At 45.7% G+C, this 14,639-nt stretch overlaps 1 protein-coding gene across 1 annotated transcript in view; it reads right to left on the bottom strand.

Moving 5' to 3' along the window:
- GRM5 (glutamate metabotropic receptor 5) overlaps positions 1-14,639 on the bottom strand; it is a 141,203-nt gene that overhangs the window by 19,949 nt on the left and 106,615 nt on the right. The window lies entirely within an intron of this gene.

Here is a 14,639-nt window from a genome sequence, read left to right as displayed (position 1 = left end):
CAAAATGCGCCTGGCAAATTTCAAATGCTGTTTCCTGGCACCTCTAGTTCAAAGAACATCTCAGATAACAGCTCTCAGAAAGTTGCCACTTTCCCGAGATTCCCAAAAGACCCACCAAGAGCAGATGTGGATGAGTTAGCCCAGCCTCCCCCAACCTGGTCTTTTCTAGATGCTTTTGGACTGCAGCTCCCATAATCCCTGACCATTGACCATGCTGGCTGTGGCCGATGGGAGCTGGAGTCCAAAAGACCTAGAAGGCACAATGAGACTCAGCATCTCTCCTTCCCACATACCATATATTTAATTAGGGTTTAATAAAAACCTATTTAAACATTAGCCCACTCCCAAATTGATCTGGGTCTGGGGTGGGTGGTCCCTGGGTTGGCCTAGTCTCAGGGACCTGGGTCAGGGCAAGATTGCAGGGAGGGAACATCTGAGCACATGTCACCATGCCCAGTTGAACATTATGGTGCATAGTGGCAAAATAGTGGCACATAGTGGCAAAGAGACCAAATTATGATTCAGGAAGGTCCTGATTCAAGAATCGTGACTGTGAACTCATTGAGAAACCTTAGTCAATCCCCCACCCTCTCAATTTTGACTTAGAAAATGGGAGTGACAATCCTGAACTACCTTACAGACCTGTTGGAAGGATTTCAACAAGGTAGTACATAAGGGCCTTGAATGCATTAAAGGTAAAGGGACCCCTGACCATTAGGTCCTGTCGTGACCGACTCTGGGGTTGCGCGCTCATCTCGCATTATTGGCCGAGGGAGCCGGCGTATAGCTTCCAGGTCATGTGGCCAGCATGACAAAGCCGCTTCTGGCAAACCAGAGCAGCACATGGAAACACTGTTTACCTTCCCGCTGTAGCGGTTCCTATTTATCTACTTGCATTTTGACATGCTTTCGAACTGCTAGGTTGGCAGGAGCTGGGACCAAGCAACGGGAGCTCACCTCGTCACAGGGATTCGAACCGCCGACCTTCTGATCAGCAAGCCCTAGGCTGAGTGGTTTAACCCACAACATTAAGGAGTGATAAATATACCAATATAGTTTCATTTATATATATATATATATATATATATATATATATATATATATAGTATCTGAACTTGGATTTGAAGCAGTGCACTCCATTCATTCAGCCAAACAATTTGTATCACTCTGTCAAAAACGGTTTAATCAAATCTATGCCATGGAACACTCTCCAGCATGTAAATTAAAATCCATTGTAATCATAGTGTACGAGAAGCTCAATTCATTATAAGATGGAGCATTTTTTTAAAGAGCAATTCATCAAAATCGTTCAGATCTAATATCCTTCACACAATTTCACAAAGACAACCCAGCTATTCCTCTGCAACCCTTAATTTTAATTAATCACATTATCAAACTTGTCCAGAGAGGTACCTGAAATAAATTATCTATACAGAATGAATGAGTCTGACCATCAAACAACCTCCACACTCCTAGATTCTGTGGTGCAGCAACCTGCAAGGGATATAAGCCCTCCTCAAAGGAAGGTGAACACTGCAAGAGTTGGATGAGAACAGTGGCTCTGATCCAGTTTAAGCTGCTGCAACTACTTGTGCATAACACAAATAACAGAGTGGATGGGGATATATATCCCTAATACCGTAACTACAAAATGCTCATCCAATCAATGGGAACGAGGGTTGGACAAATGCTGTCAATTTCAGCATCTCACCATATCCCTAATCTTCATTTTGGATGTCCACATTTTCAGATCAGTTTGTGATTTTTTTAAAAAAGAAGTCCTCGTGGAAATTCACCAGCATTTTAGTGTGTCTAAATCATAGAATCATAGAAGAGTTGGAAGAGACCACAAGGGCCATCCAGTCCAACCCCCTGCCGAGCAGGAAACACCATATGTCAAGAATGCTTTGATGGTGTTTCCTGCTTGGCAGGGGGTTGGACTGGATGGCCCTTGTGGTCTCTTCCAACTCTTCTATGATTCTATGATTCTATGACTTTCTCCTAATGTACATTTTTGTAAGCGATTTACCTAATGTACACATTTTTTAAAACTTAATAATAAAGTCTTTATGAATAATTTTTTCCACTAATGTATATGCATCATTGTGCACAACTAATGCAACAAAAATGCATTTTGTACACATTACTTGCTGCAGCACAAAATCTGGAGAAGTGTGAATTTTTTGAAGGGTGGCTGTTGTTTCAGTTCACATATTGTTCTGGAAAGTGCAACCTAGTTAGATTCGACTTTAAATGCAGGCTGAAATGAATTTCTCCTTCATACCTAATGGGAACCATGGTTCCCTGTGAAGGGAATTGTGAAATTCCAACGGATATCAAAGTGCATGTGAGATCCACACCATTTGAATTCCTTGTCACTTCTTCTGTTTTCAATGTCCAGGAGTGAGTGACGTCACCGGAAGCCCAGGTAACATGAGTGGCTAGAAGCACTCCCCCGCCCCAGCTGTGTCAGCAGGTTCAGCCATTCCTGGACCGGGAGAGCTTGACCCCAGAAGTTCAGGCACTGGTGACTTCAAGATTGGATTACTGCAACACCCTCTACATGGTCTTCCCTTGTGCTTGATCCAGATACTGCAGTTAATGCAGAAAGCTGCAGTGTTGTTGCCGAGAGGTCCATTTGCCCCTTCTCGGGCGGGCGGCTTTGTGGGCAGGCCTCCTCTGTGAACCAGCCTATTGCAGGCTGGATTGTCCTCCTGCCACCAAATTGGCCAATGGCGGCAGGAATTAGGGGGCGTTCCCCTGGGCACAGGACGAACTGACCAATAGAGGCGCTTGGCCCTGCACCCAGGGCAAGGATAAATTCCCAGCTTCCTGGGCCGCTGCAATGCTGTTGCAGAGAGGGAGACCCTGTCAGCATACAACACCTCTGCTTCGAGATCTGGTTGCTGATTTGTCCTTTAATTAAAAACAAAACAGAACTGAGCCTTGTTCAAGGTGTTACTATTGGTATATAAAGCTCTTAACGGCTTGGGACCAGTTACTTGCAGGATCATCTTACCCCATATGTGCCCACTCAACCACTTTTACCTGCAGAACTACTACAGGTACCACAGTTTCTAGCTGTTTTTATTTATTATATTACTTCTTGTACACCACTTAGAGGTTTGTCTACAAAGCGCTTTATATCATCTAATATAAAGCGGGGTTGTGGTAGGGCTGTTAAGAAATTTAATATAGGGTTTGGGCTGGGGCCTAGGCCACAGGTCATGCTGAGTAATGGGGGCGTGGTTATTTAAATGCATGTATTGGGATTGGTGGAGGGGGCCCCCATTTAAGCTTGTGTCCTCCATTTTCTGATCACTTTTGCCTTGGCGTTCAATCTCCCTCCCACCTGCCGCTTTCTTTCGCAGGTTTTAGCCTGACATTGCTTTGCCTCTCTAGGGGTCGCCTGTATTCAGGGGCCCAGTAGGAATTTTCCAATTGGCTGACTGGCTTTGCCTTTTGGTTTTCACCTACTGCTTAGCAAATTGTCACATCTTGTTAGGTTGGCGGTTAGGCTTTTGGTTGGTGAATCGGTTGGAAGAGGAGTGTGGCATCCAGATGCCTACCCCCCCCCCCACACCTTTGTTGCTCCACATAGAAGTATTCCGTTAAAGGAATCCCGGGGCTTACGCTCTCATCCTTACATCCCCGCCATAGGCGGGATGGAGGGGCCAATTATAAGAGTAAGAGCCTTGGGGAACATTCTTGGAAAAAGAGAGGAGAGAATGCCTGGCCTCAGCTACCTCCTCTCCCAGGGGTGTTCACTTGACTTCCCTTTAGGAAGTCGGAGCTGGTACTGTCCAAGCGGACAGTGGTGAGTCCTGTCCCAAGTGGACAGATGAAGTGAGTCCTGCCCCAAGAGGGGGCAGATGAAGTGAGTCCTGTCCAAAGGGGACAGATGATTGAGTCCTGCCCCAAGTGGACAGATGAGTTGAGTCCTGTCCACAATGGACAGATGGAGATGGTCCTTCTTAGGGAAGGACGAATGGTTAACCAAAAGCCTAAGCCAACACTCGGATTAAAATTATATTTAAATAAAGTTGTGGCCTAAATTAATGCCAAAAACCAAACCAAAATTTTCGTGTCTGTTGTGAGTTATTTTAAGGGTAATTTCTGGTAAGCCTCGACACACAATCAAGTGGTATATAAATTTTGTTAAAAAAATAAATGTTGCTGACGCAGCCTAAATGGCACTATCTTTGCAGAAGAGGGAAGTATCAGATAGCCCGGGGCAATGCCACGATTTGTAGAAGCGCACTGAAAATCTTTTGAACGAAACAATAACTGGGAGAGCCCAGCAAGGAAGGAGCATTTCTCAGTCAGGTGGGGACTGAGCATGCTCGGTAGTCACAGAGTACTGACTGAAAGTCGGGGGCGGCAGCACTGAAGATACACAACCAGGGTGCCGGTAGAGTAACAGAATGGAATGCAATGGAGTTTCATGAATGGTGTGCATGCCTGGCTGACTGGAATGTGCACTTGACACTGCAACATTTTGTTGCAGCCCCCCATCCTTCTAAAACAGGCATGTCAAACATGCGGCCCTCCAGATGTTTTGGCCTACAACTCCCATGATCCCTAGCTAGCAGGACCAGTGGTTGGGGAAGATGGGAATTGTAGTCCAAAACATCTGGAGGGCCGCAAGTTTGACATGCCTGTTCTAAAAGGATTCTTCCTTTTCTCTTTTAAATGTGCTGCTTCATTCCAGGGGTCTTTGTAGTCTTTGAAATATTTTTCAGCGCGGTCCGCCTATAAACCAATTAAGCACTGTTTTGTCAAAATCGGTTTTGTCTCCACGCAACGCCGCTCTCAGTTCCCCAGGGATCTGGATATTTGCTGGCGCTGTCGTTGGCAATTTTACATCTGTGGACTCTATCTGCCAGTGAGGTTTTAGATTTGGATGGCTTTAAAGATTTGGATGCCTTATGAGGAACGGCTTAGGGAGCTGGGTATGTTTAGCCTGGAGAAGAGAAGGTTAAGGGGTGATATGATAGCCATGTTCAAATATATGAAAGGATGTCATATGGAGGAGGGAGAAAGATTGTTTTCTGCTGCTCCAGAGAAGCGGACACGGAGCAATGGATTCAAACTTCAAGAAAGAAGATTCCACCTAAACTTTAGGAAGAACTTCCTGACAGTAAGAGCTGTTCGGCAGTGGAATTTGCTACCAAGGAGTGTGGTGGAGCGTCCTTCTTTGGAGGTCTTTAAGCAGAGGCTTGACAGCCATATGTCAAGAATGCTTTGATGGTGTTTCCTGCTTGGCAGGGGGTTGGACTGGATAGCCCTTGTGGTCTCTTCCAACTCTATGATTCTATGATTCTAAAGGGGGGGATTAGACAAATTCGTGGAGGGTAAGGCAAATCAATCACTGCTAGTTGCGACAGATTATGTATCGCCTCTGGTATCAAAGGTATGGAGTACCCTGCTCTATACTGAGTCAGACCACTGGTGTGTCTACTTCAGCACTGTCTATACTGACTGGCAAAGACTCCTCAGTGTTCAGGCAGGTGACATTCCAACCTTACCTAGGGATGCTGGGGATCAAACCTGGACCTTTCTGCATTCAAAGCTCTACCACTGAACTACAGTCCTTCCCAGGAGCATATTGCTCACTATGCCTCTGAATACCAGTTGCTGAGAAACATGATTGGGGAGATTGCTATTGCAGACATGCTTTACTTGCAGGTTTCCCAGGTACAGCTGGTAGGCCACTGTGAAAACAGAATGCTAGAACAAACCAGCAGTAAATCACACTGCCAAAGCTGGACTTAACTATTTTTTTTAGCCAAAACAGGTACTTCATATACTTGGCTGAGTGTCACAGCAGTTCATCTCTGGTGGGTCTTGCCCTATGGATCTGTTGCTCAGACTGAAAGTCCCTGTTTCCCCAAAGCCTTCTAAGTCCCCTCCTCTCTAGGGCCTTCCCCAAGCAATCAGAGACTCCGCCTGCTTGCAGCCTGCAGCTGCTCAGCCCATTTCAGCTCTCTTCTGGTTCTGGGAGACAAGGGCGAGGGAAGCTTGTTGCAGCAGGAGGGGGAGACACCCATGACTCTTCAGCAGCCTGACTCATCTCTGCCTCTTGGCCTCTCTCCTCTCACTCCCGTTTCAGCATCTGCCTCTTAATTGTGGATTTGTCGCTGCCACACTCTCTCAGCCTCACTAAGCGCAGTTACCTCTTCAGCTTCTGACACCTCCTCTTCCCAGTCTTCTCCCTCTGACCACTTGCTGTAGTCTCCCCAGGCTCTGAACCTTCTTCCTTTGGTGGTTCCCCAGCGGGTTCCTCCCACCATTCCTCTACATGCAACTCGTCCATGACAACTAGATGCATTTTTGGTCTGATCCAACAGACCAACGTTTTTCAACATTGAAAAATCCTGCTTTGTGCAGACCAAGGACCCATCTAGTCCAGCATCCTGTTCTCAGAGTGGCCAACCAGATGCCCATAGGAAACCCACAAGCAGCACTGGAGTGGGAAAAAAAATCTCTCCCCACTTATGATTTCCAGCAACTAGCATTCACAGGCATACATTCAGTGGAGGTAGAACAGAAGCCAGCATGGCTAGTAATGATTGATTCTTAGGTCCTCATGGGTTAAAGAACAGCCATTCATTTTTATATCAGACACAACGGAGAAGGCCTTTTTCAAAAATGATGCCCACCGTGTCCGATATTTGTAGATCAGTTTATTAAAATTGCAGCCGTTATCTGTGTCTACCTACAATTGCTATCCAGTAAATCAGGGACATCATTTCAATCAACTAGCAGATTCTTAAATGGATTTACCTAAACAATTAAACAACTCATTGCTTTATTGAGCGGTCACAAAATTTAGCTTGCAAACTTGTCAGCCCATATCCTTGATGAATGGTAAAGGCACACAGCTCAAGTGCAGCAGAACAACCTCCCAAAGCACTTTTTAAAAAATTCGTTCTCTTTGCAAGGGCCACACATTAGCTGTCATGCGCTGAGAAGGTTATTCTCTCCAGGTGAGAACAAGCAAAACTCAAGACTGCAGCCCTGGCTGATTCAGGGGCTGTAATTGAGTCCCTTAACCAACAGAGGGAGGGAGGGAGAGGGAAGGAAATGTCACAGTTATAGTAGCCAGACTGGGGTCCTTCATAGGAAAGCCCCCTGGCTTTTTCCATTTGATGTTTTTCGGCACAGAAGTCAATTATGAAGGTGTGTTGTTGCGGGGGTTAGGTGGGGAGATGACCCTTAAGAACTGCAGGAAAGTTAGAAATCAGTGGATGAAGGGGAGGAAAGCCCAGTCTATGCCCCGCCCATCTGACTGGGTTGCCCCAGCCACTCTAGACAGCTTCCAACATATGTGAAAAACATAATAAAGCATCAAACATTAAAAAACTTCCCTATACAAAGCTGCCTTCAGGTGTATTCTAAAGATTACTTATCTCCTTGGCTCAGGGGTCGCATAATTCCGTCCCCTCCGATGAAAACAGGGACGTCCTAAGGAAAAGCGGGACATTCCGGGATCAAATCAGAAACTGGGATGGCTTCTGTAAATCTGGGATTGTCACTGGAAAATAGGGACACTTTGAGGGCTTGAGATGGGCTTCAGGGGAGCTGGAGCATTCAAAACAAACACTTCTTCTCAAATGACTGCAAGCAGAATTGAGGTGAGCACAACATGCTGTAAGCAGGATCCTTTGCACTGATTCTGTTCATACCCCCAAACCCTAGCTGGTCCTCTGCCCCATTTCCCTATGAACCGTCAGCCAGAGAAACAAACAAACAAACAAAAATACTGGTATTAATGTCAGAAGCCTTGAATCTGGGCTGCAAAGTCTTCAGCTCAGTTGAGTGAGGCAACTCAGGGTTTCGAGAACATTCTGAGAAAAAGCCTGAGATTTCCCCACATAGTCAAAGGTATTTTTTGAATGGAGATGAGGGATAGCCACACATTCCAAGTGGGTCTCTCTCTCTCTCTCTCTCTCTCTCTCTCTCTCTCTCTCTCTCTCTCTCTCTCTCTCTCTCTCTCTCTCCCCACTAGGTGGAGTCTTGCCCTTACCGCAACTGTTATGGGCCAGTGTCTCTCTGCTGCCCTAGAACTTTACAGGACTCTTGCCTTAAACTGCATCCTACGCAGAAAGGAAAAAGGGGAAAAGCCACGCAAACCTGCGCTCAGTTTCCTGCTTTGGTTCTCTCTCATTCTCAGCCTGACAACATGCAAACTTTTGAACGGAGCCCTGGCGCTATCTCTTTGACAAGCCTTTGAAGCGACGTGGTCAGGCCACCAATTAGCATCAAAAGAGCACCGTGCTAATGATAGAGGTTCTTCTATGCCCTGGCATGACTTAAACTACATGTTTCTTTAAGAACTGGCATGATTCACTCCTTTACAACACTCTGCACCATCTAAATATAACCACATCATTCCAAATCAAAGCCCCCTCCCAGTTTTTTTTTTGTATTATTTTGTTTTAGCTTCCAGTCACTTCAGTGTTGGCTTGAATGGATTCTTGAGCCGGCTGCCAAACATCAAACAGACCCATGATTTATATTTTGGAATTATTTACAGGTTGATCATTAAATAAGAAGCGGTTTGCGTTCCTGTACTTGAGAAGGTAATCTGCCAAATTTAACAAAATAGAACGCTGTCCCGCGTGCTGTTGTAAAAGTTTGACAGGCTGACAGCTGTTTTCTGGAAGAGTGGTCTCTGGGTTTTTTTTAATGGGTTCCTTGGAAGGGAGGCATCCAACAGATGAAGCTTTCCCTAGCATGGCAATTCTGCTCCAAGAGAGGGAGCCTTTCAGCCTTTCGAAAGAGTGATGCGCCGAAACCTGTCCTCCGATTTTGTGAAAAGTTTCCCATTCCTGCAAAAGAGGCTTCTGTCTCTTTTGCTCTGCCTCATTGTCAGGAGGATGCTAGGAAATTCCCTTACAATTTCTGTGCGTTGAGCTTACCTTATCGCTGCAAGGTGGCTGGGGGTGGTGTGTGTCTTTTCCTGTCCATTAACCATTTCTGCAGCACTCTGCAGCCTCCATGGCTGCCAGCGTTTCCTGATCTGAAAAAGCCCCATGGGAGCAGTTACCTCGTGACATCTTCCCCCTGGGCTTCATCTCGAAGGGTGGGGAAGCCAGGGGAAAACAGGCAACTGAGCGCCTGAGATCAGTGCACTTGGTGATTTTGTTTTCAAGGGTGCAATCGTAAAGCAAGGTCTGCTCCATCTCAGCAGGCTAATTCCCTGGCTCAGCTGCTGTCAAGTCCCCAACCCTGTTCATCTGAAGATACACCAGAGTAATTTGCTCACCTGAGCTCTGCCAGGGCCCAGCTGACTGACCTGAAATTTGTTGAAAGGGGCATTCTAGGTTCTGATAGGGGTGGAACCAGTAAGGGGATATTTAAGCTGGATCCTAAAGCCTGTGTAGCTCGGCCGTATGACCTGGCAACTCAGAGTAGAACATAATTTTAAAGCAGAAATTAAAAAATTCCTTCAGTAGCACCTTAAAGACCAACTAAGTTTTTATTTTGGTATGAGCTTTCGTGTGCATGCACACTTCCTCAGATACACTTGAAACAGAAGCGTCAGACCCTTATGTGACCCTTATTAAGCCTTAATTTTAAAGGCTTGTTTTTCCTCTGCCAGGCTTAGGAAGAGCAGCAGCAACCCTGTTGCTGAAAGTGTTTTGGATATGGCATAACTTTACGCTGGCTTAACTTGCAGTGGCTTGCTGTACCGGCTTCTTGTGCTACCTATGCAAAGTCCTTCCTTTTGAAAAGAATTCCCACACCAATGGCTTTAAAAGACTTCACTTCGAGACACCCCACCTTCCCATCCTTATGGGAAAGTCAAGAAATCATGTGCACCCAGGAAGAGTGCCGACTGCCAGAACGCCAGTGTGGTGTCGTGGTTAGATCACTGGACTAGGATCTGAGAGACCAGGGTTCAAATCCCTGCTCAGTCATGAAGCTCACCTTAGGCCAGTCGCTCTCAGCCTGAACTACCTGGCATGGGATAAACTACCTGTTGTGAGATAAAATGGAGCAAGGGGAGAGCTGTTTACACCACCTTGAGCTACTTAGGGCGCAAATGTAATAGCCAGTTCTGGCCCCTCTCAGGTGGGCCCCATTGCCATTACAGTGGAACCTCGGGTTATGTACCGCCCCCTTTGCGTATGCTTCAGCATACGCATGTGACAAACCCGGAAGTCACAGAAAGGTTTCTGCCCGCCGCGCCTGCGCAGAAGCGGGCTGCCGCCGCGTGCGCCTACGCAAAACAGGTGCCTCTGGATACGAATGTTTCAGGGTAAGAACGGACCCCCGGAATGAATTAAATTCGTATCCAGAGGTGTTCGTGGTGAGTTCCGGCACCTCTTTTTCTAGAAAAATAGCACTGGTCATAACTAACAAACTAAATACTGGAGAGATGATTCCTAGGATGAACCAAAGGGACACTCACAAGCACCATAAAGCAACCTTGAGGGTAAGGTCAACTTAGCAAAAAAACAAAACAAACACTCAAATCCAAACCAAAAAAGATTTCAACCCACCCATGAAAATGTCACTGAAATTTCCCATCCCCTAATTGTCAAATGCAGTTCCCTTTTATTGTTAGTTAATGGAGAACAGTAGAGAAAAAAGAGAGGAGAGATTTTCAGCACATCACTGGTGGAAAGCACAGTCTAAGGCTGGAATAGGGGACTTGTGGCCTTACAGCTCCCATAAGCCCTGGCCAACAGGGCCAATGGTCAAAGATGAAGGGAGTCAGCGCCCCACAACATCGGGGTGGCACCAGTTTCCCTGTCCCTGATGCAGGAGAAGCAGCTTCGGGCCTCGAGAGCAGGAGGCAAGTACAAGTATGGAAGCTGTGTGGCCACAGGAAGTGATGTCAGCATGAGGACAGTTCAAGTTCAGCAGACTGTTAAGAAGCGACCAGAATAAATAATGGCAGGCGAGGAGGGGATTGGGGGGGGGGGGGAGAGTCAGAGAGTAGGAAGGAACGGCATGCGAAGAGCAAAATTTATACTAGTTGAATCACTTCAAAAACACTCATGGAAATTCCAAAAATAGCTCCTAATGATCCTATCTACTGAATGGTGAATGATTAATTTCTGGTTACGAAGCAATTATGTTGTCTTTCCACAGTGCAGGGGGAGCTACAGTAAGCTCACAGCGTGCTTGACAATCGGCAGAGAGAAAGGGATTTTGGATTAACAGCTTCAAAGACAAGAGGAAGCAATTTGCACTCCTTGTGATTTTACAGGCTCTTGTTTGCCTCCTTCTGGCATATGTGCGGCTGACTCAACAGGTCTGGATGGGCCAGTGATTGAGCCTGCCCCGTATTTCCTTTACAATCTGCTAATGAAACCCAGTTAACTTTGCTGGGCCTTATGCTTATCAGCTTGTGACATACCCTCCAAAATTTCTCCAATGAAAATAGGGATGTCCTATTCAATAATAATTCCCATCTGATTGGGTTGCCCAGTCACTCTGGGCAGCTTTCAGCATACCCGTCAACATTAATCTGATGAAAATAGGGACGTCCTAAGGAAAATACCAGGATCAAATCAGAAACTGGAATGGCTTTTGTAGATTCAGGACTGTCCCTGGAAAATAGGGAAACTTGTGGGGGTCTGTTGTGATGTAACATAGAAGCTGGCTTTTTCACTCATTGCACCATTGTTGTGGAATGCAAGAGGCCGCGTCAATATTTTGCTGGCTTCTGATAACATACTTGTTTAGTCCAGCATTCCTTTGAATTGAATTTCTGAGTGTATTGTTTTAACTGGGTGTGTGTGTTTTTTTTGGGTGGGGGGCAGCCAACTGCTTTAATTGTCATGTTCTTTAATCGCTTGTTTCATTGTATGTTTTAATTAAGGTTTCTTTAGTGCTCCGAGGGAACCGCTATTGTGCATTTTAATCATGTACTGATGTTAAAGTTGTAAACCACACTTAGAAGCAATTTTGGCAGTATGAATAAAGACAAACAAGTGATACTTATTACTTTTATGTATTTCTGTTACCTTGTGTGTAATCAACGGTTGCCAAGCTTTCCCGGCTAGTGGGCGCATTTGGAATTTTGTGCAGAAGGGGGTCAGTAACAAAATGGCTGCCGCGGGAATGTGGCACAACACAAAATGGCAGCCGAGGCTACGTGGCGCAACACAAAAATGCCGACCACAGATAAAAGAGCAGGAGAAAAGAGCCAAGGGCTACCAAATGGTGTGCAGATGGAAGAAAAACAACTGCACCAGCCACCACCACACATACTCAGAGAGAGAAGCTCTTTGTACCTCTCCTCTGTTCAGAATGGGAGGGTGGGCAACTAGCCCTGGCATGCAATGGAACTTGGGCATGCCTAAGAGGCCATGTTCAGAGTAGGATTGTTTAAACCTGTGCAGTGAGGAACTCAGCAAGAAGAGCCAACAGTTTCCAGTGCATTGCATGGGTTTAAAAGGATTTTTACCGAGACTTTCTGTGGGTACCAGAGAAGGAACTAGAAGGCACACTGGTACCTGCTTTAAGAATATTAGATGTTTAATTTTCCTGAAATGGGAATATTGATTTGAGTTGCTATGTGTATTTAAAATGGGGGGGGAGGTCTAATCAAGGTACAGTTCTCATGTGATTGGCTAATAGTCACATGGGAGGTATGCTTTGACAGTTCGTGACAGTCTCTCTTTCTGTTACTGGTCGCTGTTTCTGTATCTCTGCGGTGTGTGTCCCTGAGGAGAATACAGGGCACAGTAAAAGACAGTGTGTCTCTGCCTGTACTAAGTCAGACAGAGGGTGATCCCTATAATGTAAACAGGAAGGCTTCTGTCCAGGAGATTTCTTTATAAAGAAAAAAAACTCTTTGCTGAGCCAAAGAGCTACATGGGAACTGAGAATTTAAGTATGTTCTTCATTTAAATATTTATTAAAAGAATTTACTCAGTTACCTAATAATAATAATAATAATAATAATAATAATAATAATAATAATAATAATTTATTTATACCCAGAAGAGATTTTAGGCCTTTTTTGTTGTTGTAAGCTACTCTGCTACTTCACATCAAGTTTAATTTTTTTCAACTACCCAATAACAACAACCTGCACATTGGTGACCCCGGCTGCATATTGTGGGCTACCTTCACCCCAGTTTCCTTTATTCAGGGACAGCATATGAATTAAAGCAGGAGCAGGTGCCTGTGGTCATCCAGATGTTGTTGGACTCCAACTCCCATCATTCCTCACCATTGGTCATGCTGGCTGGGGCAGATGGGAGCTGGAGTTTAGTGACATCTGAAGGACAACAGGTTCTCTCTCAATTAAAGTCCAGTCTATTTTAAGTACGATGCATAGGCCTGAGTTGCATGGGCCCACATCCCATAACACAAAATTATGTAGCTCATGAAGTGTGTGAAAGTTGCAGGAGATAGATGCAAACGACATGGGTCTTTTCTGTTACCGCCTAGCAAAAATATGGTGGGAAAGACACCAGGGACTAGCCTCATCCATTGAGTTTCAGTATGCATATACCAACAATAACCAGATAAGTCAACACCCCAGAAAGAATGGGCTTCCAGAAGAATGGGCTTCCATTTACAGAAGGCCAGGCAGCCGACGGGGTGAGCTCCTGTTGCTCGGTCCCAGCTCCTGCCAACCTACGGTAGCAGTTCGAAAGCACATCAAAGTGCAGGTAGATAAATAGGGACCGCTACAGCGGGAAGGTAAACGGCGTTTCCATGTGCTGCTCTGGTTCGCCACAAGCGGCTTTGTCATGCTGGCCACATGACCTGGAAGCTGTACGCCGGCTCCCTCGGCCAATAATGCGAGATGAGCGCGCAACCCCAGAGTCGGTCACAACTGGACTTAATGGTCAGGGGTCCCTTTACCTTTACCTTATGTTAAGTTTATTCTTTCAGAAGTGGTCCTTTGCATACATTCAGTGCTATATTAGCTATTCTGTCCAATAGACTAAACCTAGTCTGTGGTGAAAATTTCTCATCCTCCTTTTCTTGGGGGGGGGGGCGGCGGCTGTTCTCCATCAATTAATGAGAAAAGCAATTGCATTCAAAAATTACGGGGAGAGAAAGTGATCAGTGAAACTCTCATGGGTTGGGAGCCAGGACTTGCTTCGTGCTTTTACCACACTTTTGAGGTGCTTGAGGGATGTTGTGTGTGTGTGTCCTGCCATTCATTCTACAAGTCATCTCAGCAGTGGCCTGCACCGGGCACCCTTCCCAGGTGCCCATGCTACAGTTAAAGGCCATAGGAAGACATGATGAGGAAGTGTGGGCAACTGGGGAGGCTGCAGAATGCTGAGGAGATATTTATTTAGAGAAAGGGGGGGAAGCCCCACACACTACCCTCAAACACCTCACAACAATAAGGTAAGCTCAAAAGTCTGAACTCACTGAAATTCTAAAAGTGCCATGAGAATGAATGGGGGGAAATTGAAGTCTCTTTCGCAGGGGAAGGATAATTTCAAGAAATCGGAGGACAGGTTTCAACACAGCACAAGACTAAATTATGTGCCTTCAACTGGTGGTTTCGGAGTCATAAACGGATCATGATCTGACTTAGCATGGGTTGTATAGACAGAAGCAGAAAAGGCTGATAGAAGGAGAGAGAGATAAGAGAAAAGAAGGAGACAGAGGAAAAAAGAAAGCGAAAGAAGGACAGATCTAGAAAG

Source organism: Zootoca vivipara, chromosome 4 (genome assembly GCF_963506605.1).
Source record: "Zootoca vivipara chromosome 4, rZooViv1.1, whole genome shotgun sequence".
NCBI classification, from domain to species: domain Eukaryota; kingdom Metazoa; phylum Chordata; class Lepidosauria; order Squamata; family Lacertidae; genus Zootoca; species Zootoca vivipara.
This window is presented reverse-complemented; position numbering and strand designations above follow the sequence as displayed.